The 21,936-nt window shown below is 36.5% G+C and overlaps 1 protein-coding gene, 1 long non-coding RNA gene and 1 pseudogene across 14 annotated transcripts in view; 1 reads left to right on the top strand and 2 right to left on the bottom strand.

The window, feature by feature from the left end:
• Window positions 1-21,936, bottom strand: part of DLG2 (discs large MAGUK scaffold protein 2) — a 1,976,108-nt gene that overhangs the window by 1,777,432 nt on the left and 176,740 nt on the right. The gene's annotated exons all lie outside the window — the stretch shown is intronic.
• LOC118351747 (60S ribosomal protein L35a-like) lies at window positions 1,439-1,957 on the bottom strand (annotated as a pseudogene).
• Window positions 6,159-21,936, top strand: part of LOC125753269 (uncharacterized) — a 28,324-nt gene continuing 12,546 nt past the window's right edge. The window contains exon 1 of the long non-coding RNA XR_007404669.1: window positions 6,159-6,201. This is a non-coding gene — a long non-coding RNA (uncharacterized LOC125753269). The remainder of the gene's footprint in view (window positions 6,202-21,936) is intronic.

Here is a 21,936-nt window from a genome sequence, read left to right as displayed (position 1 = left end):
TAGCTTAACATTACAGGTTCTTCCTTGGCTCATATCCTAACTCTTGCACATAGTAATTATGTGAATTTAAGCAAGTTACTAAACTTTTCTGTGTTTCAGTTTTTTTCATCTAAAATGAAGACTAAAAATATTATCTACCTCATGAGATTTTTATATAAACTAATTGTGTGTGCATGTGTATATGTGTTTGTGCACAGATATACAGATATCACTTAAAGCAGTACCTAGACCATAGCTCACTATAGAATTAAAAAAATGTGGGTTATTATTACTACTCTACTAATGTTGTGTCTTTTATTTTCTTTGAGCTATTAGTGATATGTTACACAAATAGATTTACTAATAGTAATCCCCATTGCATTTGTAAATAAATCTTGTTTTTTTTTCCAATGTATTCTTTTTTTCCCAACTATACTGAGATATTATTGTCATGTGTAAATTTAAGGTGTACAATATAATGATTTGATCCATGTATATATTGCAAATTGATTATCACAATAAAGTTAGTTAACACTTTCATTACTTCACATAACTACCATTTCTTTTTGTGGTGAAAAAATTTTAAGATCTGCTCTCTTAAAAACTTTTAAGTATGTAAAGAAGTATTGTTAATTATAATCACTATGCTACATATTAGATCCCCAGGACTCATCATCTAATAAATAGGAGTCTGTACCCTTAGACAAAAACCTCCTCATTTTCCCTACCCTTCAGCCCCTGACAATCACCATTCTGCTGTTTCTGTTAGTTTAGCTTTTTTTTAGATGCCACATATAAGTGAGAACCTACAGTATTTGCCTTTTTCTGTCTGTCTTATTCCACTAACATAATGTTCTCAAGCTCTAACCATGTTGTCACCAAAAGCAGAATTTCTTTCTTTCTTACTATTTCATTGTTTATGTATACATACTATATTTCTTTATCCATTCATCTGTTGACACACACTTAGGTAATTTCCACATCTTGGCTATTATAAACCATGCTGCAATAAACATGGGAGTGCAGATATCTCTTCAAGATAGTGTTTTTATTTCCTTGGGATATCTACCCAGAAGTGGGAGTGCTGGATCTACTGGTAGTTCTATTTTAATTTTTTGAGGAACCTACCATAGTGACTATTTATTTGCATCCCACCAACAATACACAACCATTTCCTTTTCTCCATAGCTTTGCCAACGCTTGCTGTCTCCTGGTTTTTTTGTGTTTTTTTTTTGTTTTTTTTTTTTTTTTTTTTAATTTTAGTCATTCTAACAAGTATGAGGTGAGATCTCATTCTGGTTTTGATTTGCATTTCCGTGACGATCAGTGATGTCCAGCATCTCTTCATATATCTGTTGGCCACCGTATGTCTTCTTTGGAGAAATTGTCTTTTCAAGTCCTTTGCCCATTTTTAAAAATAAATCTGCACCTTTACTTACTTACTCACTTTTCAGAAGGTTTAAATCCTTGAGGGGTACAGCATCACAAGGTTTCTGTGGCCAATGGCTTCAGCAGGAACTTGGAACAAACCATGCCACTCTTTCTATGAGCATGAGCTACTTTTCCCCAGATTACTCTTGTTTGGTTCAGCTTGCCACCAGGAGTAACCATGTTGTTCTTTGCTTTGTATGCATAAGCATATCTCTTGCTTCAATGGAATTCAGTTTCATCTCAAGCATAATTACCTTCAATTTTAAGAAGAACTGTGTGCTCCTCTGGTTTTGAAGACCCCAAATATGGCCAACAAAAAAGGCCTTGGACCACAGCCTTCCAGAAATATTTATCATTTTAGGAGTCCTATTCCCAGCAGGCCTCCAGAGGCTCTAAGATGACAGAAAGAGCCCTTTGCCCATTTTTAAGTTATATTGTTGTTTTTTTTCCTATGGAGTCATAGGAGTTCTTATGTATTTTGCATATTAAATCCTTCTCTAATACACAGTTTGTAAATATTTTCTCCCATTTTGTAGATTTCCTTTTATTTTGCTGATTGTTTTTTCATGCAGAAGCTTTTTTACTTGATATAGTCACACTTGTTTACTTTTGCTTTTATTGCTTACACTTTTAGTGTCATATTCAAAAAAAAACAATCTTTCCCAAGACCAATGTCAAGGAACATTTCTTCTGGGGGTTTTTTCTAATAACTTTACAGTTTCAGTTCTTATATTTAAGTATTTAATCTATTTTAAGCTAATTTTTGTAAGGGGTATAAGGTAGGCATTCTAATTTCATTCTCTGGCATGTGGTTATTCAGTTTTCTCAACCCTATTAAGAAGACTATGTTTTCCTTACTGAGTTTTTTGGCTCTGTGGCCAAGTATTAGTTGACTGTATATGTATGGGTTTTTTCTTGGCTCTCTCTCTATTCTGTTCCATTGATATATGTGTCTGTTTTTATGCTAGTACCGTGTAGTTTTGAAGTTTTGAAATATAGTTGGAAAGCAGAAAGTGTGGTATCTCCAGCTTTGTTCTTCTTTCTCAGGATTATTTTGTCTATTTAGAGTCTTTTGCAGTTACATACGTTAGGATTTTTTTTTATTTCTATGATATTTATCATTGGAATTTTGATGGGGATTGTATATACAGATGGTTTTGGGTGTATCTCATAAGTTTTAGTATATTATACATCCATTTTCTTTTGTTTCAAGATTTTTTTTCTCTTGATTTCTTCTTTGACCCATTGGTTGTTCAGGAATATGTTGTTTCATTTCCATGCATTTGTAAATTTTCCAACTTTCCTCCTGTTACTGATTTCTAGTTAATTGATTTTGGTCAGAAAAGATACTTGGTATTATTATTTCAATCTTCTTACATTTGCTAAGGCTTATTTTGTGACAACATATGATCTGTTCTGGAGAATATTCCATGTTTACTTGAGAAGAATGTATATTCTGCTGCTGTTGAGTGGAATGCTCTGTATATGTCTGTTAAGTCCATTTGGTCTAAAGTATGGTTCAAGTCCAATATTCCCTTATTGATTTTCTGTCTGAATGTTCTATCTATTGTTGAAATTGGGGTACTGAATTCTATTATTATATTTTTGTCTATTACTCCCTTCAAATCTGTTAGCACTTGCTCAACATATTTGCTTCAATGCTGGCTGCATATATTTACCATTGTTACATATTCTTGATGAACTGATCACTTTATAATTATAGAAATACTTCTTTGTTTTTGGTTACAGTTTTTGACAGAAAGTCTATTTTGTCTGGTTAAGTATGGCCACTCCTATTTTGGTTTTCATTTGCAAGGATATCTTTTTTCCATCCTTTCACTGCAAGCCTGTGTCCTTAAAGCTGAAATGCCTTTTGATTACTTAATCCATTTACATTTAAAGTAATTATTGATAGATAAGGCCTATATACCACCTTATTGTTTTCTTGCTTTTTGTAGTTCCTCTTATTTTGCTATCTTTCTTTCTGGGTTATTGATTCTTTTGTAATGGTATGCTTTGATTCCCTTCTCTTTATCCTATGAGTATCGACTATAGGTTTTTACTTTGCAGTTACTATGACGCTTACATAAAACATCTTCAGATATAATAGTCTATTTTAAGATAACACAAACTTCAATCATATACAAAATTCTACTCTTTTAGTCCCCCATATAATTTATATTTTGATGTCATAATTTATCTATTTTTATATTTTGTATCCATTTAAAAATTATTGTAACTACTATATTTTTAATATTTTCCCTTTAAACCTTTATACTAGAGTTAACTAATTATTCATTATCTTTTTACAGTATTAAAATATTCTGAATTTAACTATAAATTTACCTTTACTGGCATAATATGTTTTCATATGTTTTCTTGCTACTAATCAGCATCCTTTTCATTTCATCCTGAAGAACTCCTTTCAGCATTTCTTATAAAGCAAGTTAAGTTGTGATGAACTCTTTTCAGCTTTTGTTTGGAAAAAAACTTTATCTCTTCCTCATTTCTGAAAAACAACTTTGTTGGGTAAAATATTTTTGGTTGGCAGTTTTCTTTTCTTTCAGTACTTTGAATATATCATCTCACTCTCCTAGCCTGAAAGGATTCTGCTGAGAAACCCACTGACAGCCTTATGGGATTTCCTTTGTTAAAAAGAAAACCACAGACCTAAAATGGCATCACTTAGGCTGAGTACCCAAACCAGGACTCAGTACCTAATCTAATTGCAGTTCAATCTCCCCAGAAATGCAATCTTCACCACCAGTTAGGAATTTTCTGATGCGCACCAATGAGTCTGTCACATGGGCCCTCTCAATCCCCCAAAGGAGGATGAGGTAATCTACATGATAAAACCTCCTGTTCTTTCTTTTATATTTTTTATTTTTATTTTTTAATAATAAATTTATTTTTTATTGGTGTTCAATTTGCCAACATACAGAATAACACTCAGTGCTCATCTCGTCAAGTGCCCCCCTCAGTGCCCGTCACCCATTCACCCCCACCCCCTGCCCTCCTCCCCTTCCACTACCCCTAGTTCGTTTCCCAGAGTTAGGAGTCTTTATGTTCTGTCTCCCTTTCTGATATTTCCTACCCATTTCTTCTCCCTTCCCTTCTATTCCCTTTCACTATTATTTATATTCCCCAAATGAATGAGAACATATAATGTTTGTCCTTCTCCGATTGACTTATTTCACTCAGCATAATACCCTCCAGTTCCATCCACGTTGAAGCAAATGGTGGGTATTTGCCATTTCTAATGGCTGAGTAATATTCCATTGTATACAGGAAAAAAGAGATAAACAATCAAAAGACCATGAGGATAGATTAAGGGAAATAAATGACAGCCTAAGGAAGAAAAACCTACGTTTAATTGGGGTTCCCGAGGGTGCCAAAAGGGACAGAGGTACAGAATATGTATTTGAACAAATCATAGCTGAAAACTTTCCTAATCTGGGAAGGGAAATAGGCATTCAGATCCAGGAAATAGAGAGATCCCCCCCTAAAATCAATAAAAACCATTCAACATCTCGACATTTAATAGTTAAGCTTGCAAATTCCAAAGATAAAGAGAAGATCCTTAAAGCAGCAAGAGACAAGAGATCCCTGACTTTTTTTTTTTAATTTATTTATTCATGAGAGACACAGAGAGAGAGGAAGAGACACAGGCAGAGGGAGAAGCAGGCTCCATACAGGGAGCCTGACATGGGACTCGATCCCAGGTCTCCAGGACCATGCCCTGGGCTGAAGGCGGCGCCAAACTGCTGAGCCACCCGGGCTGCCCAGAGATCCCTGACTTCTATGGGGAGGAGTATTAAGGTAACAGCAGACCTCTCCACAGAGACCTGGCAGGCCAGAAATGGCTGGCAGGATATATTCAGGTCCTAAATGAGAAAAACATGCAACCAAGAATACTTTATCCAGCAAGGCTCTCATTCAGAATGGAAGGAGAGATAAAGAGCTTCCAAGACAGGCAGGAACTGAAAGAATATGTGACCTCCAAACCACCTCTGCAAGAAATTTTAAGGGGGACTCTTAAAATTCCCCTTTAAGAAGAAGTCCAGTGGAACAATCCACAAAAACAAGGACTGAATAGATATCATGATGACACTAAACTCATATCTTTCAAGAGCCTAGGTTTGCAGGCATTGACTGGGAGCCTGACGCCACAGGAACTACCTAGGGCCACAAGAACCAGCCAGTTAGGTGGGCCAAAATCTGGGTCACAGGAGTCTTGTGGGAGGCTAAAGCTGAAGAAGTTGCCTAGAGCTATGAGAATCACCTTGGGCCACTAAGCTGTCTGGGGTTATGGGTGCCAACCAGCACCTAGGTAGACTACAAGCCTGGGAGGGGCCCTCTGAGAGCCTGGGGCCATCGGAACTACCTGGGGCTGCTGGATCTGGCAGGCACCAGGTTGTCAGGGACTTGGTTCATGGTATCCCACCAGCAGCCCAGCCCTCAAAGCTACCTGGGGCCACAGGAGGTGTCTGGGATGCTGAAGTAGGCAAGCTCTGGGGTGGCCCAGGGACTGGGTTCTCAAGAGTCTACATGGAGTCACCTAGGCCCCCAGGAGTCTACCTGGCAATAGGGTGTGCTAGCTGTAGGGTCCATGGTGAAGGTAAGCATTCACTTTATTCTCCTTCTCTCTCTGGTCTAGGCTGCTCTGGCTTGAGGGAAGGGTAACAGGGGTTCTGTGAATGAATTTTCCTACCCTTCTCAATGCTCCTTTCTTATTTCTATGCTTCATCCAGGTGCTGTAATCTCTCACCTGGAGTTCTGGCTCTCATTAAGGTATTTCATATATAGATAATTGTTTGACATCTCTAGAAGATGAGCAGTAGAAATTCCTATGCCACCATTTTGCTGATGTCCTCAAGTACTCTTGAATGAGATTTATTAGTATTTTGACTAAGGTTTTTAATCTATGTTCCCTAATGAGATTAATCTGTATTTTCTTCATTTGGTGCTATCAGTGTTCAGTTTTGATATCAGGGTTATGCTATTTTCTTAAAATGACTTAGAAAGATTTCTTACTATTTCACACATTTAGAAATGAATACTTATCATAAGAATCACCTATCTTTGAAAGTGTAAAAGTATTTGACTTCAATACTGAGTTTATTTTATTAAAGATAATTATTTGAAAAATTTTAATTTATTCCAAGGTGATGAGTCTATTCAATTTTTAAATTTCTAATTGGACAAGCTTAGGCAATTTATATTATAGGAACAGAAAATTATAATATTTTAGTTACATTCTTTAGTCAATACAGCTGCTTTAAGACAAATTCTTCTGCTAGCCATCACTTCTCATTGAATTAATGAGGCAACTTTATTCTTTCAGTTGTTCAGGCCAAAAAACTTTGAACATACCCTTGATCCCTCTCTCCACTGCCATCTAATTCATAGCAAATCCTTTGAAATATATCTCAAATCCAACCACCTCTCACTACCTCCATTGTTCCTCCAAACACCAAGCTGTCATGATCTCTTACCTCAAGTATTTTATTGACCTTTGGATAATACTTTCTACTTTTTCTCTTACTCCTTCTAGTGTAGGCTGTGGTACACTGTCCAGATCTCTCATTTAGAACCAATGTCATCAAACCTCTAGGTGCCAGGTTTGTTGGCTGCTGACAGCTCCTATCTGAGTCCCTACCTAATAACTGCTTTCAGCTCAAAGGGAGCTCCCTCACCTGAAGTTACAACTCTGCCACAAAGGTAGCCTATGAGATCGAATCCCTTTGCTGCAATGTAGAACAAGTCTGAAAGGTTGTCTAAAATCCAAGGCTCCTATAGATCAATTGAGGTCTTGACGGTAACCACTTTGCAGCTTAACTCTTCACTTCACCTAATCCTGCATCCTTACACTCTCACAAATATTTTTCTTGATGGCACTCCCAGTGAACTCCTATATGCAAATTCTTCATCCCAGATTCTGTTTCCTAGGGCCACTGTCCTAAGAAAGTTGGCATAAGGAGTGATCTGAAAAGAGCAAAATCTAAAATGCAATTTTTGAGCTGTGGCACTCACCAGCCAACTGGCAATGAGAACTCCAATATTGGTAGTAGGTAGAGTACTGATAATAACTTCTGGCATGTTGATGGTGCAGTTTGTTACACTTTCACCTGTAGCGAACTGGAATGAAAAACTGGTGAGAGGAAATACATTGGCAGGTATAATATCTCAGTCATGCAAGAGGTTCAGAGCAAATAATAATTTTACAGACAAAAGATCTGAATGAATGTTGCTATGTGTGATCAGAGCTTCGAACAAAGACAATGCAAAACTAAGGGTGATTAATGACCAATTTAAGTCAAGTTGTGAAAGTCAGAACTCCTTAGCATATATAAAGACTCTCTCATCTCCTGCAGGCAGAAGGCAGAAATTGTTGAGGATCAAACTTCAGACCTTAATTATAAAGACAGCAAAACTCTGGTTAAGATTGAATCCACTAGGGAGGCAGATAAAAAGAGAGAAAGGCAACCAGAAGGGAAATCTCTTAGAAGGTTGGCAGTAAAAGGAAAGAAAAAAAAAAGTAGTTGAAATTAAGAGCCCTGTAGAAACAAACAAGAAACACAAAATCAGAAGTATAATAACCCCACCTTCAGCACAAAGCACCAAGTATTTTTTAAATGCACATTACTATACCAATAAAAGAAGGCATTCAAACTAAGAAATCTAGGATACCACCTAAGCACCTAACACTGCTTCAAAGAATCCTCTGTGATTGCTGGTCCAAGAAAATATAAAACCTTTTAAAAATAAAAAGAAAACTATAAGCAATAATCATACACAACCATAATAAGAAAGAAACAGAAAATGGCATTCAGCAGGAGATTTTCCTTGTTCTTCGATGATACATGCTAAGAAATAGGGTATCATGATATCTGCAGTTTAATTTCAAATTACTCAACAAATATATGTATATACAGATAGAGATCACACAAACATGGCAAAATATCATTTGGATAAGCTAAGACTATATGGATATCTTTGTACTATTCTTTTAATTTCTCTATAGGTGTTAGTTTTTTTTAATTCACACAACACCCCCCAAAAAAAAAATTCCAATAAAAAAATGGGCAGAGGACCTGAATAGACATTTTTCTGAAGACATTCAGATGGCCAACAGACACATGAAAAGATGTTCAACATCACTAATCATCAGGGAAATGCAAATCAACACCACAGTGAAATATCACTTCATACCAAAGAATGGCTAGTATCAAAAAGACAAGAAAGAACAACTGTTGGCACAGATCCAGAGAAAAGAGAACTTGTGCATTTGTGCACTATTGATCAGATTGTAGGTTGGTGCAACTGCTGTGGAAAATAGTATGAAGTTTCCTCAAAAAAATAAAAATAGAACTACCATATGATCCAGTAATTTCACTATTAGGTGTTTACCCAGTGACAATGACAACACTAATTCAAAAAGATTTATGCACCTCTATTTCTCTATGTTCATTAAAGCATTATTTATAATAGCCAAGATATGGAAGCATCCAAGGTGTCCATCGTTAGAATGGATAAAGATGTGGTATACATATACAATGGACTATTACCCACTCAATCATTTATAAACATTTAAACCTCACATAATATATACTTATAGTTTAGTACCAAATATTTATTTATATTTATTATATATATTAATGTTTTATTTATTTATATTTATAATATATATTAATGTCCAGGTCTTATTGTCACTTCTTTACACTTTCACTTCTTTTACTTTCCCTTTGTTTCCTCTCATTTTTCATTTCCTTTCTTCTTTTTTACTTTTATTTTTGTATCTTGCAAGAATTTTCTACATTCACAAGTCTTATTTCTCTAATTGTAATGAGACTGAAGAAAAATATCCTCATATCACACCAAATTGATCAAATACCACAGAAGAGTAACTTTATGACCTTGTAAAAATTATAGGAGAGGAAAAATGCATTATAAAACTACCAGGAACTACATAAAAAACTTGTGAAAAGTTCAACACACATAGATTTTCCCCAATTAGTGTGAAGTAATGTGAAGGTTTCTTGACTAGTGAACTTAGACCAAACATCCAAATCTAAAACTGCCCATGTCAGTCATAATTCTGAACAAAAATTCTTATATATCCAATCAGTGTGGTTTTATTTTTTAATAGTTTTTATCAGTCTTTCATAAATGTACTGACACAAGTGTTTCTTCCTTACACTGCAAATCTAGAAATCACTGATCTAATTATTTAATTCAATTTAAACAGTACTAAGAATAGCATAATTTGCATGCAGACGTTTGATAATGAGTTTCGTCTGTGCTCTTGTAAAGCAGAGACCATGACGATTAGATTTGGACAGCAGTTAGCACAATACAACTTGCATTCAGGAACTTAATAAAGCCTTTAATTGTGCTCCTGTTGACGCTCCCCAAGATACTTGGAGATGCAGAGTAGAGTCTGATTAAACACAGGATGGCATAAGTGAGTTAAAAAAGAAACCCTCGGGCTCCCTGCATGGAGCCTGCTTCTCCCTCTGCCTGTGTCTCTGCCTCTCTCTCTCTCTCTCTGTGACTATCATGAATAAATAAATAAAATATTTAAAAAAAAAAAAAAAGGATCCCTGGGTGGCGCAGCAGTTTAGCACCTGCCTTTGGCCCAGGGCGCGATCCTGGAGACCCGGGATCGAATCCCGCGTCGGGCTCCCTGCATGGAGCCTGCTTCTCCCTCTGCCTGTGTCTCTGCCTCTCTCTCTCTTCTCTCTCTGTGTCTCTCATGAATAAATAAATAAAATCTTAAAAAAAAGAAAAGAAACCCTATGGGGGATCCCTGGGTGGCTCAATGGTTTAGCGCCTGCCTTTGGCCCAGGGTGTGATCCTGGAGTCCCGGGATCGAGTCCCACATCGAGCTCCCCGCATGGAGCCTGATTCTCCCTCCTCCTGTGTCTCTGCCTCTCTCTCTCTCTCTCTCTCTCTCTCATGAATAAATAAATAAAATTTTTAAAAAAGAAAGCCTATGAGCAAGAGAAATGCCAAGTAGATATTGAGAATAATTTCCATTTGCACATACATCAGTTTACAAAGCACTATTACACAAATTCATTTCAATTCAGTAAGTATGTATGGAGCACATGTTCAAGGCAGTATACCATACAGTGTGCAGAAAGCAAAAATGAATATACTCACAAAGAGTTTACAATCCAGTGGGAAGATATGGTCATTTAGACTCAAAGAAATGGCATATTGTAGAAATACAAATTGCTATTGGAATATAAAGAAGAAAAAAAGTAACTAGGGGAGTTAGGGAAGGCCTCATTGAGCAGGTAGTATTTGAATTTGAGCCTTGAAAAAGTAAAATATTATTTGATAAACACCAAACATTTTAAGATAATCAGAACAGTCACATTATGTCCTTTCACAATACAGAAAATGGGAGCTGAAAGAGGCTAAGAGGACTTTCTCACTCAAGGCCACGCAACTAATAAATGTCAAGTGGGACATAACCTAGGTTTTCTGATTCCCAAGTCCAATGCTCACCCACTATATCACCCTATAAGAATTAATTTTAGGCAAGAGAATGTACATTCCTTGAAGATAATATTTTTAAAAAGACTACTCATTCCTGCTCTAATAAATGTTGGCTGTCCTTTGTACACCATATGAAAATAAATATTCTTATCCTCTAAGTAATAATGTCATTTCCTGGTCTAAGAACAACAAATTTCTTATAGTATTTTAAATATGAGTACTGGGGAAATTAGACCTTTGCTTAAAGATTAAAAAACCTACTAGAAAAGAGTAAAAAAGTTCATCATGAGGGGTGCCTGGGTAGCTCAGTTGATTGAGCATCCAACTCTTGATTTCAGCTCGGGGCTTGATCTCAAAGTTGTGAGACGAGCCCTGCATGGAGTTCTGTGCTGGGCATGGATCCTGCTTGGGATTCTCTCTCTCTCTCACCCTTTGCCCCTCCCCCCACTCCAAAAAAAATCTTCATCATAATAATTAGAGACTATAATGCAATGAGGGTGATGCCCTACTAGTGTTTGTGTCCCTAGAGAATAGAACAAGAGAGTACAATAAGAATAAGCTTCACTGGCTATAAGATAAATTTTTCCCAATGGAGATGAATACCTAGAAAATAATAGTAACAAATGAGTCACTGCTCTAAGTACCTTATACTTACTTAATTCTCAAAATACTCCCAAGAGATAGGTATTACTATTAACATCCTTTGTGGCTAACGAATCTGAGCTATAGGGAAACTTCGCTGAAGTCATTTAAGTGATAGAACTGGGATTTAAACTCTTGTTTAATTCCCAGTTATTCCCAGGTCAAGCCTTATTCTTGACCACTCAGTTCTAATGCCTGTTACAAATAGATTGCATAGATTCTTCTTTGAAGAAGGTTTTAAGATACAAATACAAATTTTATCCATAAGATATGATGTGAGTTCTTATTCTAGGAAACTGAAGTTTCCAGGGCATCTAAGAATATAAATTTTAGCATCAAGCAGACCAGACTTTAGAACTTATTCATCCCTGGCCTACCTGGGTGAATTTGGGCAAGTTCTTTAAATCTCTCAGAGTTTTAATTTCCTCCTTTCAAAAGGAGGAGACAATTATTTTGAGAAGGGAATCCAAGCAGCCCAGTATGGTAAGAAAAACACTGAATTTAAATGTCAAAAGACTCAGATTATAACCTTAGCTACTATTAGCCATGTGAAATAAGGCAATCAATCCATCAATCTACAAATATTTATTGAGACTTATATAGAGAGCTCTGTTACAAGTACTTTGGGTATATAGCAATTTAAAAAACATTATTCCTTACTCTCTAAGAGAAAATTCATCCAAGTTTGTTCATTTTCCTTAAGGACTGATATAAGGCCCAAAGGAGGTGCTTTCTGGCATCATCATTCTATGATTCTGAGATAGAACTTAATAACAATATCATGGTGCTTTTGTTTCTTTGCTAACTACAATTTGTGTATGTGTGTGTGTGTGTCTCCTCTCTCTCTCTCTCTCTCTCTCTCTCTCTATATATATATATATATATATATATACACATTTGTATACACACACATATATATACATATTGCAATTCTTCCTTTTAATACATGAAGGAAATATATGCAGAAAGGGAAAGAAACAACTTTCAGTCTTATCTCATGTGTTCATTATCTACAGCTGCCATAACCAGCTGTTCCTACACATTCTCCATGGGCATAGTTTTCTGGAATGTAGATTAATACATGATGCCACTGTTGAGCCACTATAAAAGACAGCAGAATCAATGCGATATATAGAAACCTGCTGGAAAATGTCTTTTCTTCCTCTGAGAGGAGCTCAGCGACAATTTTAAACAATTCAGACAGAAATTGAAAGAACAATTTCCACATTTTGAGTATGTTTCCATTCCTCTGGTTGACATGAACTGGCAATATTACTGTGTGCTATGTGATTATTTATGGACTGCAGTCTAGTAATGATTAACAGCATCAGCTTTGCCGTCAGGTTGACAAGCATACAGATAGATATAAATATAGAGAGATATAAATCTTACCTCTAGCACTTAAAAGCTTAGAGACTTTAAATGCTCTGATTTTCAACTTCATAGTATGTAAAATAAAATGATCATACTTATCTCCTATATCTCCTAAAGTTACTAAATGAGACAAAACATATAAAATGCTTTGTATATAGCATTTTATCTAATGACTAGTCACTAATTAATGATTAATAATCCATTAAGGTTATCACAATCCTTAGCTATTATAAATCACTGTATACATACTAGAAGGAAAAAATGTACTAGCTCATTTTAGTACAAGGAAATGCTAACTCATTTTAGTAGGGAAAACTAGTGTTTGCAGCTATTTCACTTTAAATCACATAGGAAACACCACTTAGGGGAAAAAAAATCAGACAACATTTTCTTCCAAGTTCCTAAGTAGGTAGATCAATATTTAATATGTTCCATTAAGATATTTTGCAATCTAGCACTTAAACTACATCAAAATGCAAGCCAAATTACAAGTTTATTTTCAGCACTTACAAAGTTACCCACACAAGGGCTTGAATACATCTCTCCATGTACTTACTAGTCAAATTACAAGACAGGCATTCTGACAGGGGAAATACACACACAATTTTTAAGTAAAGCTCCAAGTTACTAAACAATTTGGCAGCCCTTTGTCAGCACCTGAATCCCTGATTTTATCATTATATATGTAGAAATGGCTTCAGCAGTAAAGAGAACAAGCAAAGCACAGTAAACAATGCATGAGAGCTCTAGAATTGAGTATTTATGAGCAAATCATTAAGGAAATATTTCAGGTCACCAGTCATGCCTTATTCACCATAAGTAGGTCAGGAGGAAAGCAAATTAACTTACAGTGAACAAGAATTTCCTTGGACTCCATGAAAATGTTTAGAAGAGTGGCGTGAACTTACACGTTTAAACACAGATGTCTGCTACTAGTTCATAGAATCCTCAGCTCTGTCTGTTGTTCAAACCACCTCACCAAACATATGACCACAGACACTCCTTCCTAACAGCTGACTTTTAATCCTGCCTTTAAGTTTAGAGAATATCATTTCAAAAATATATTGCACATAATAATGAAATTACCAAGAGAAAAATCATTTTAAAAATCATCCTCTAACTGATCTCCCTATATGTTCCTCAAAAAAGATTGGCTTAATTTGTGAGTTTAACTACATAATTTGCTTTCACATACATTGCTCCATTGAAGATGTTAAAACTACCCAACACAATTCTCTTCTTTGAGCTGGAAGATGTGCACCCTGGGATATAATACAAATGTCAAAGCCATTTGGGTGCCAAGATGAAACATTAATGTTATAAAGGCAACTGATATAATCAGAGTATGCTACTTTCAAGGAAACAAATAAATACTATCTAATTCAGGCTTTCCCACAACTCAAAAGCTTAGAGCCGGTGGTTAGCAATGATATTATAGGGATCCCTGGGTGGCGCAGCGGTTTAGCGCCTGCCTTTGGCCCAGGGTGCGATCCTGGAGACCCGGGATCGAATCCCACGTCGGGCTCCCAGTGCATGGAGCCTGCTTCTCCCTCTGCCTATGTCTCTGCCCCTCTCTCTCTCTCTCTCTCTCTCTCTCTGTGACTATCATAAATAAATAAAAATTTTAAAAAAATGATATTATAGACTTTCCAAAGATACCCCCTGCTGCTGTTTTTTTCCTACAGTATCATGTAGGACATGAAAAAGTTTTGACCTAACTCCGTAAAATGCTAAAAATTCATGGCCACAAATTTACTCACAGAAAACAATTTTAACAAACAAACAAACAAAAAAAAAATCACTGCCTCTTTCTTCTTTTTTATATGTCACAAAATGTCAAATTTTCTGCTTATTAGCCAATCAACCATGAGCTTCCAGATTCATCAGAATTATTATATCAAGGTGGAGGCTTTTGTCAACCATCTGGTCAACATATATCTTCAGGCCTCCTACCCCTACCTCTCTCTGGGCTTCTATTTTAACCATGATGATGTGGCTCTGGAGAACATGGGCCACTTCTTCAAATTGGTAGACAAGAAGCCCAAGGGTACTGAGTATCTCTTGCAGAGGCAAAAACAGTGCAGTGGCTACACCCTCTTCTAGAATGTGCAGAAGCCATCCCAAGATAAGTGCAATAAAACCCTGGATGCCATGGAACCCACCCTGGATCTGGAAAAGAACCTGAACCAGGGTCTTCTGGATTTGCATGCCCAGGGTTTCTGCACACACAGACCCCCACTTCTACAACTTCCTGGAGAACCACTTCCTAGGTGAGGAGCTGAAGACAGACACTAGGCAGCTTTTTAACCACCCCGATGCCCTGTCCCAAGCTGTGGACCAAATGGAAACAATAAAGCTTTTCTTTTTTTTTTTTTTTAAAGATTTTATTTATTTATTCATGAGAGACACAGAGAGAGAGAGAGTAAGAGACACAGGCAGAGGGAGAAGCAGGCTCTATGCAGGGAGCCTGACGTGGTACTCGACCAGGTCTCCAGGATCACACCCTAGGCCAAAGGTGACGCTAAACCGCTGAGCCACCGAGCTGCCCCCAATAAAGCTTTTCATAGCAAACAAACAAACAAAAACCCACGAGGGGATACACCTCCCACCAGAAAACTGTGGCTACAATAAGAGACAGACAATAACAAGTGCTGATTAGGATCTGGAGAAACTGGAACACATTGCTGGTATGAATGAAAACAGTGCAGCCAGTTGGAAAAAATTTGGCAGTTCCTTCTAAGTTTTATAAACTTCTGTATAAAAAAATGAATAAATAGAAAAAAGAATTAGAATGAAAACACAAATTAATTCTTTTAGAGCAAACCTACAGGTAGGGAACTTTCAATCTAGTAATGAACATGAGAAATCCAAGATTGATCTAGAGCTCTCACATAAGATTCAATCATGGTGAAAACAAATAATAATAATATTTTGACCTGCTCACATTAGTACACTCTCTATTCCTACAATCTCACTTAGATAAGCTGTGCTAAGGCTGTGAAACTGGTGATTTTACAAAGCTATCCTCACCACTACCACCACTTAGGCCAGAAAGGATTTTTGAAAGAGGCCAGAAAAAAAGAGAGCCACAGAAACAACAGGTGCTCTGAACAACTGGGGAGAAAGAGCTGAACTCCTCCTCAGGATGCTCCTAAGAACTAGCTAATTTTAAAATCCTATTGGAGAAGAGACACAGGGAACTTATCTCCAAGTTTCTCTTATTTCACCCTACAGCCCCTGAAGTGACATGTGCACCCCTGTTTAGTACTAATAGGCTCTGCAATAACAGAGTTCACTCTCAAGGAAAAAAAGTCTTTAAATTAAGAATCCTTTGTTTTCTTTGAGAAACAAACAGAAATTTAGTTGATTACTGACAAATTCATTTTTTAAAATTCTGTAATCCATAAGATGTGGATATGTCTTGGAAGAAATACAGAATTGTGAATGAAGCACAGGCTTTGGAATCTAGAAAATCTGTTCTATCACTTTCAAGCTGTGAGATTTCAGGCTTGTAATAATAATGCTTAAATATCACTGGTTATTCTAACCACTTCAATACATTAACTTGCTTATTAACTTTCATAATAACTCTATATGTAGGTATTATTACTGATTCCATTTTAAAGGTGAGGCGCTGAAGCTTAAAGAGATACAGTAGCTTCTCAAACCCCACAACTATTAAGTGACAAAACTAGAATTTGAATGCAGTCAACTTAGTTCCAGAGACAACACTCCTATCTCATCATATTGATGTGCTTCTGATGTGCTGTTTCTGATATTTTTTCTCCATTGCTCTTTATTAAATTATAAAATAGAATGAATTCATAGGAACATTGTAAAGATTAAATAAGGCAATATGTATGAAGCATAGTTATTGGAAATATAGTAGGTACATGATAAATTGATTCTACTATGATAATTATTAACACAGGTTGTGCTGTCGGGTCTAAAGGCAGCCCTATTATATCTCCCAGAACTCAGTATTCCAGATAGATGGACTGATCTATCATTCAATGGATCAATCTGTCAATACCTGGAAAATACACAATTTCATGAAACTTTGGAGGACAAAGTAGAGATTTCTATTACCAATTGCTCTTTAGTTTATGTATATGACTTAACATTAACAAATATTATAACCACCTATGTTTTAATTTTTCTGAGTTATAACTCACAGAATAACATAAGAATACTTAAGGGTCATTTAATTCAAATTGCAAGCCATAGTAGAAATAGATTCTACTGCATCTCTGACTTCAAACTTCAAATACCATTTTCATACTTCCATCCTCTTCATTATGTATTCATCGCATTGTTACATAGTCTTAGTTTTTCAGAAAGTAATATCCTCTAATAAAATAAAATGAGTTACCTTCATCTAAAAAAATAAAAAGACAATTAAATTAAGTTGAATCAGCCCCTCCACACCATTGTTATAATTTGAAATATAGATGTTAAGGGAGTTTTAGACTCAGCTCACATTTAAAACTCTCCCTGATGCTTTGGTCCCCATTTTTTTCACTCCTCTGCATGATTTATATATACATCTTTTATTCTCCAATAAATTATTAGATCATTTGAAAGGAGGGAGCTTATCTTTTTATTTGGCCTTATAACTGTTACAATGTCCAACACCATGCCTAGTATAAAGAAAATGTTTGCTAAATACATATGCAAAAGAAGGAGAGAAGGGAGGGAGGACCTAGAGAAAGAGGAAAGGGGAGAAAGAAACAGAAGAGGCAAGGAAGAAAACAGAAAGGCAATCAAAAACTAACCAAAAAACTAAAAGTTAGATGAAGAGCATTCTGTCTTCATGAAATAGATCTTATCTTTGTGAAAAACATGCTAGTATATACCAACTATTGTAAAGTATACTCCACAAACTCTTTCATAACATTTTATTAATTACCTAGCTTCTAGCAGTTGTTCTGGTAAAGAAAATATAAGATGGTATTTGGTCCATTTTCCTCAGAATTAACCCGCCTGAAAATTAGGTGATACTTTGAACTAGGAGGATTGTCCATTTTTCTGAAAAATCAGAAAGTGTTAGGTTTAGTTTTCCCATTTAGATACAAGTACTACCAGTGAGCTCACAATTTAATTGCACTCAGTGTGTAATATTTTCAAAACTAAGGTTTAAGGAAGGGACACTGTATGAATCCAAGCTTTGTCAGCTGCCAAGTAACCATTCTACGTCTGGCAGCTGTAGATGGTAAACAATGCAACTAATGTAGCTGTCAGAAAGCCAAGTATTTTGTTTATGACCTCAATAGTGAATCATGAATACTGGCTAATTTCTGACCACCATATGCAAAAGGGCATTCTCTTACTTTCTGTCAAGTCAGTAATGTTTAAAGGGTGCCATATTACTCAAAATCCAACAAATCTAGAATTATGGGCATAAAATCTAATGATCTTAAAAAAGGAAAGTCTAGAAAAAATTCAATATATCTACATAAGATATTTGCCCTACCTTCTATTTCCTTTTATCTGTTGCTTATAAGTTCAGAAAACTGTAGGATTTGTATACTTGAAAATATTTTAAAAACAAATGAAAACAGATTAAAAAGCATTAGTCGATCTAAATCTTTCTACAAACCAGTGAGCATAGCAATAGCCAATTTCAGATGAATAGAGGGAAGCTTTAGGAGTTAAAGCAACACACAGCAGGTGAGTGACAGCAAAAGACAACACTGATGTCTGTGCCACTTACAGCAGATGTCAGGCCCTGACCCTGCCAAAACACACTGAAATGTGTGACCATCTCTGGTTTAACACGAAAGATGGTTAAACTAATTGTCAAATTCTCAAAAAGCTGAGAAAATATAACTGAGCTTTTCAGTCATTATTTTACTAATTCAACAGATATTTATTAAGCAGTGAATCACTGACTAAGGTCCAAGCATTCAAGACTAAAATAAGAAAAGTTCCCTATTCTCACAATCTAGTGTGACACAGACACAAAAACATAAATGGAAAAAGTATTAATAAAGACCAAAGCGTAGATTATTTAGGAAAAAATCCACAGAAGAAATAACATTAAAGCTGGGTACAAAAAACTGAGAAGGGCATACCAGGCAAATGGGAAGGCATGGATAGAGGCACAGAACATAAAAGGACCTGGCTTTGAAGAAAAACTAAATTTGAACATAAACTAAAGTCAAGAGTTTGTGTTGGTGGTATACGGAAAATGCAACTGGAGAAGTAGATTAGCTGAAAGCAGAGTGAAAACCTAGAGAGGAAAGCAAGATGATGGTATGAATCTGCTTATTTGGGGATAAAGATGCCTCAGGTAGCCATGTGGAAGACAGACTGTAGTGGGAAGGAGCTGGTGGCAAGAAAGAAATGTGGTAAGCCATTGTAATACACCAAGCAAAAGAACATGGAGGCCTAAACACTGGCTGTAAAGATAGCCAGGGATAAATGCAAGAGATGTTTCTAAAGTAGAAGCAACATATCTGATGAGCTGTAGATAGAGGGGAGAGAAGAGCCACATAAAGCTCCAAGCCTCTAACCTGGGCACTGAGATACTAATGGGTATTTACAGGCTTATTTTTTTTATTTATGTTTTTGTATTTTTTTTTAGTGGACTTCGATTGGCCAACATATAGCATAACACCCAGTGCTCATCCCATCAAGTGCCCGCCTCAGTGCCCATCACCCAGTCACCCCAACCCCCTGCCCACCTCCCTTTCCGCCACACCTTGTTGGTTTCCCAGAGTTGTCTCTCATGTTCTGTGACCCTCTCTGATATTTCCCCTCATTTTCTCTCCTTTCCCCTTTATTCCCTTTCACTATTTTTTATATACCCGAAATGAATGAGACCATATAATATTTCTCCTTTTCCGACTGACTCACTCAGCATAATACCCTCCAGTTCCATCCACATTGAAGCAAATGGTGGGTATTCAGCGTTTCTAATGGCTGAGTACTATTCCATTGTATACATAGACTACATCTTCTTTATCCATTCATCTTTCAATGGGCACTGAGGCTCCTTCCACAGTTTGGCTATTATGGACATTGCTGCTATAAACATTGTGGTGCATGTGTCCCAGCAATTCACTGCATTTGTATCTTTGGGGTAAATCCCCAGAAGGGCAACTGCTGGGTCGTAGGGCAGATCTATTTTTAACCCTGTGAGGAACCTCCACACAGTTTTCCAGAGTGGCTGTACCAGTTCGCATTCCCACCAACAGAGCAAGAGGGTTCCCCTTTCTCCACGTTCCCACCAACATTTGTTGTTTCCTGTCTTGTTGATTTTCACCATTCTCACTGTGTGAGGTGGTATCTCATTGTGGTTTGGATTTGTATTTCCCTGATGGCAAGTGAGGCAGAGCATTTTCTCATGTGCTTGTTGGCCATGTCTATGTCTTCCTCTGTGAAATTTCTGTTCATGTCTTTTGGCCATTTCAAGATTGGATTGTTTTTTTGCTGTTGAATTTAATAAGTTCTTTATAGATCTTGGATACTAGCCTTTATCTGATAGGTCATTTGCAAATATCTTCTCCCATTCTGTAGGTTGTCTTTTAGTTTTGTGAACTGTTTCTTTTGCTGTGCAGAAGCTTCTTATCTTGATGAAGTCCCAATAATTCATTTTTGCTTTTGTTTCCCTTGCCTTCATAAATGTATCTTGCAAGATGTTGCTGTGGCCAAGTTCAAAAAGGGTGTTGCCTTTTTGATGGATTCTTGTCTCACATTTAGATCTTTCATCCATTTTGAGTTTATCTTTGTATAAGGTGTAAGAGAATGGTCTAGTTTCATTCTTCTGCATGTGGATGTCCAATTTTCCCAGTACCATTTGTTGAAGAGACTGTCCTTTTTCCAGTGGATAGTCTTTCCTGCTTTGTCAAATATTACTTCACCATAGAGTTGAGGGTCCACTTCTGGATTCTCAATCCTGTTTCATTGATCAATATGTCTGTTTTTGTGCCAGTACCACACTGTATTGATGATCACAGCTTTGTAGTACAACCTGAAATCTGGCATTGTGATGGCCCAGCTCTGGTATTGTTTTTTAATATTCCCCTGGCTACTCAGGGTCTTTTCTGATTCCACACAAATCCTAAGATGATGTGTTCCAACTCTCTGAAGAAAGTCCATGGTATTTTGATAGGGATTGCATTAAATGTGTAAATTGCCCTGGGTAGTATTGACATTTTCACAATATTAATTCTTCCAATCCATGAGCATGGAATATTTTTCTATCTCTTTGTGTCTTCCTCAATTTCCTTCAGAAGTGTTCTGTAGTTTTTAGGGTATAAACATTTTACCTCTTTGGTTAGGTTTATTCCTAGGTATCTTATGCTTTTCAGTGCTATTGTAAATGAGATTGACTCCTTAATTTCTCTTTCTTCAGTCTCATTGTTAGTGTATAGTATAGAAATGCCACTGACTTCTGGGCATTGATTTCGTATCCTGCCACACTGCCGAATTGCTGTATGAGTTCCAGCAATCTTGGCGTGGAGTCTTTTGGGTTTTCTAAGTACAGTATCAAGTCATCTGCAAAGAGGGAGAGTTTGACTTCTTCTTTGCCAATTTGAATGCCTTTTATTTCTTTTTGTTGCCTGATTGCTAAGGCTAGGACTTCTAGTATTATGTTGAATAGCAGTGGTGAGAGTGGACATCCCTGTCTTGTTCCTGATCTTAGGGGAAAGGCTCCCAGTGTTTCCCCATTGAGAATGATATTTGCTGTGGGCTTTTCATAGATGGCTTTTAAGATGCTGAGGAATGTTCCCTCTATCCCTACACTCTGAAGAGTTTTGATCAGGAATGGATGTTGTATTTTGTCAAATGCTTTCTCTGCATCTATTGAGAGGATCATATGGTTCTTGTTTTTTCTCTTGTTGATATGATCTATCACATTGATTGCTTTACAAGTGTTAAACCAGCCTTGCATCTCAGGGATAAATCCCACTTGGTCATGGTGAATAATCTTCTTAATGTACTGTTGGATCCTATTGGCTAGTATCTTGTTGAAAACTTTTGCATCCAGGTTCATCA

The sequence above is a fragment of the Canis lupus genome, chromosome 21, assembly GCF_003254725.2.
Source record: "Canis lupus dingo isolate Sandy chromosome 21, ASM325472v2, whole genome shotgun sequence".
Classification (NCBI taxonomy): Eukaryota; Metazoa; Chordata; class Mammalia; order Carnivora; family Canidae; genus Canis; species Canis lupus.
Note: the sequence above shows the minus strand (reverse complement) of the source record. Positions and strands in the feature narration are given on the sequence as shown.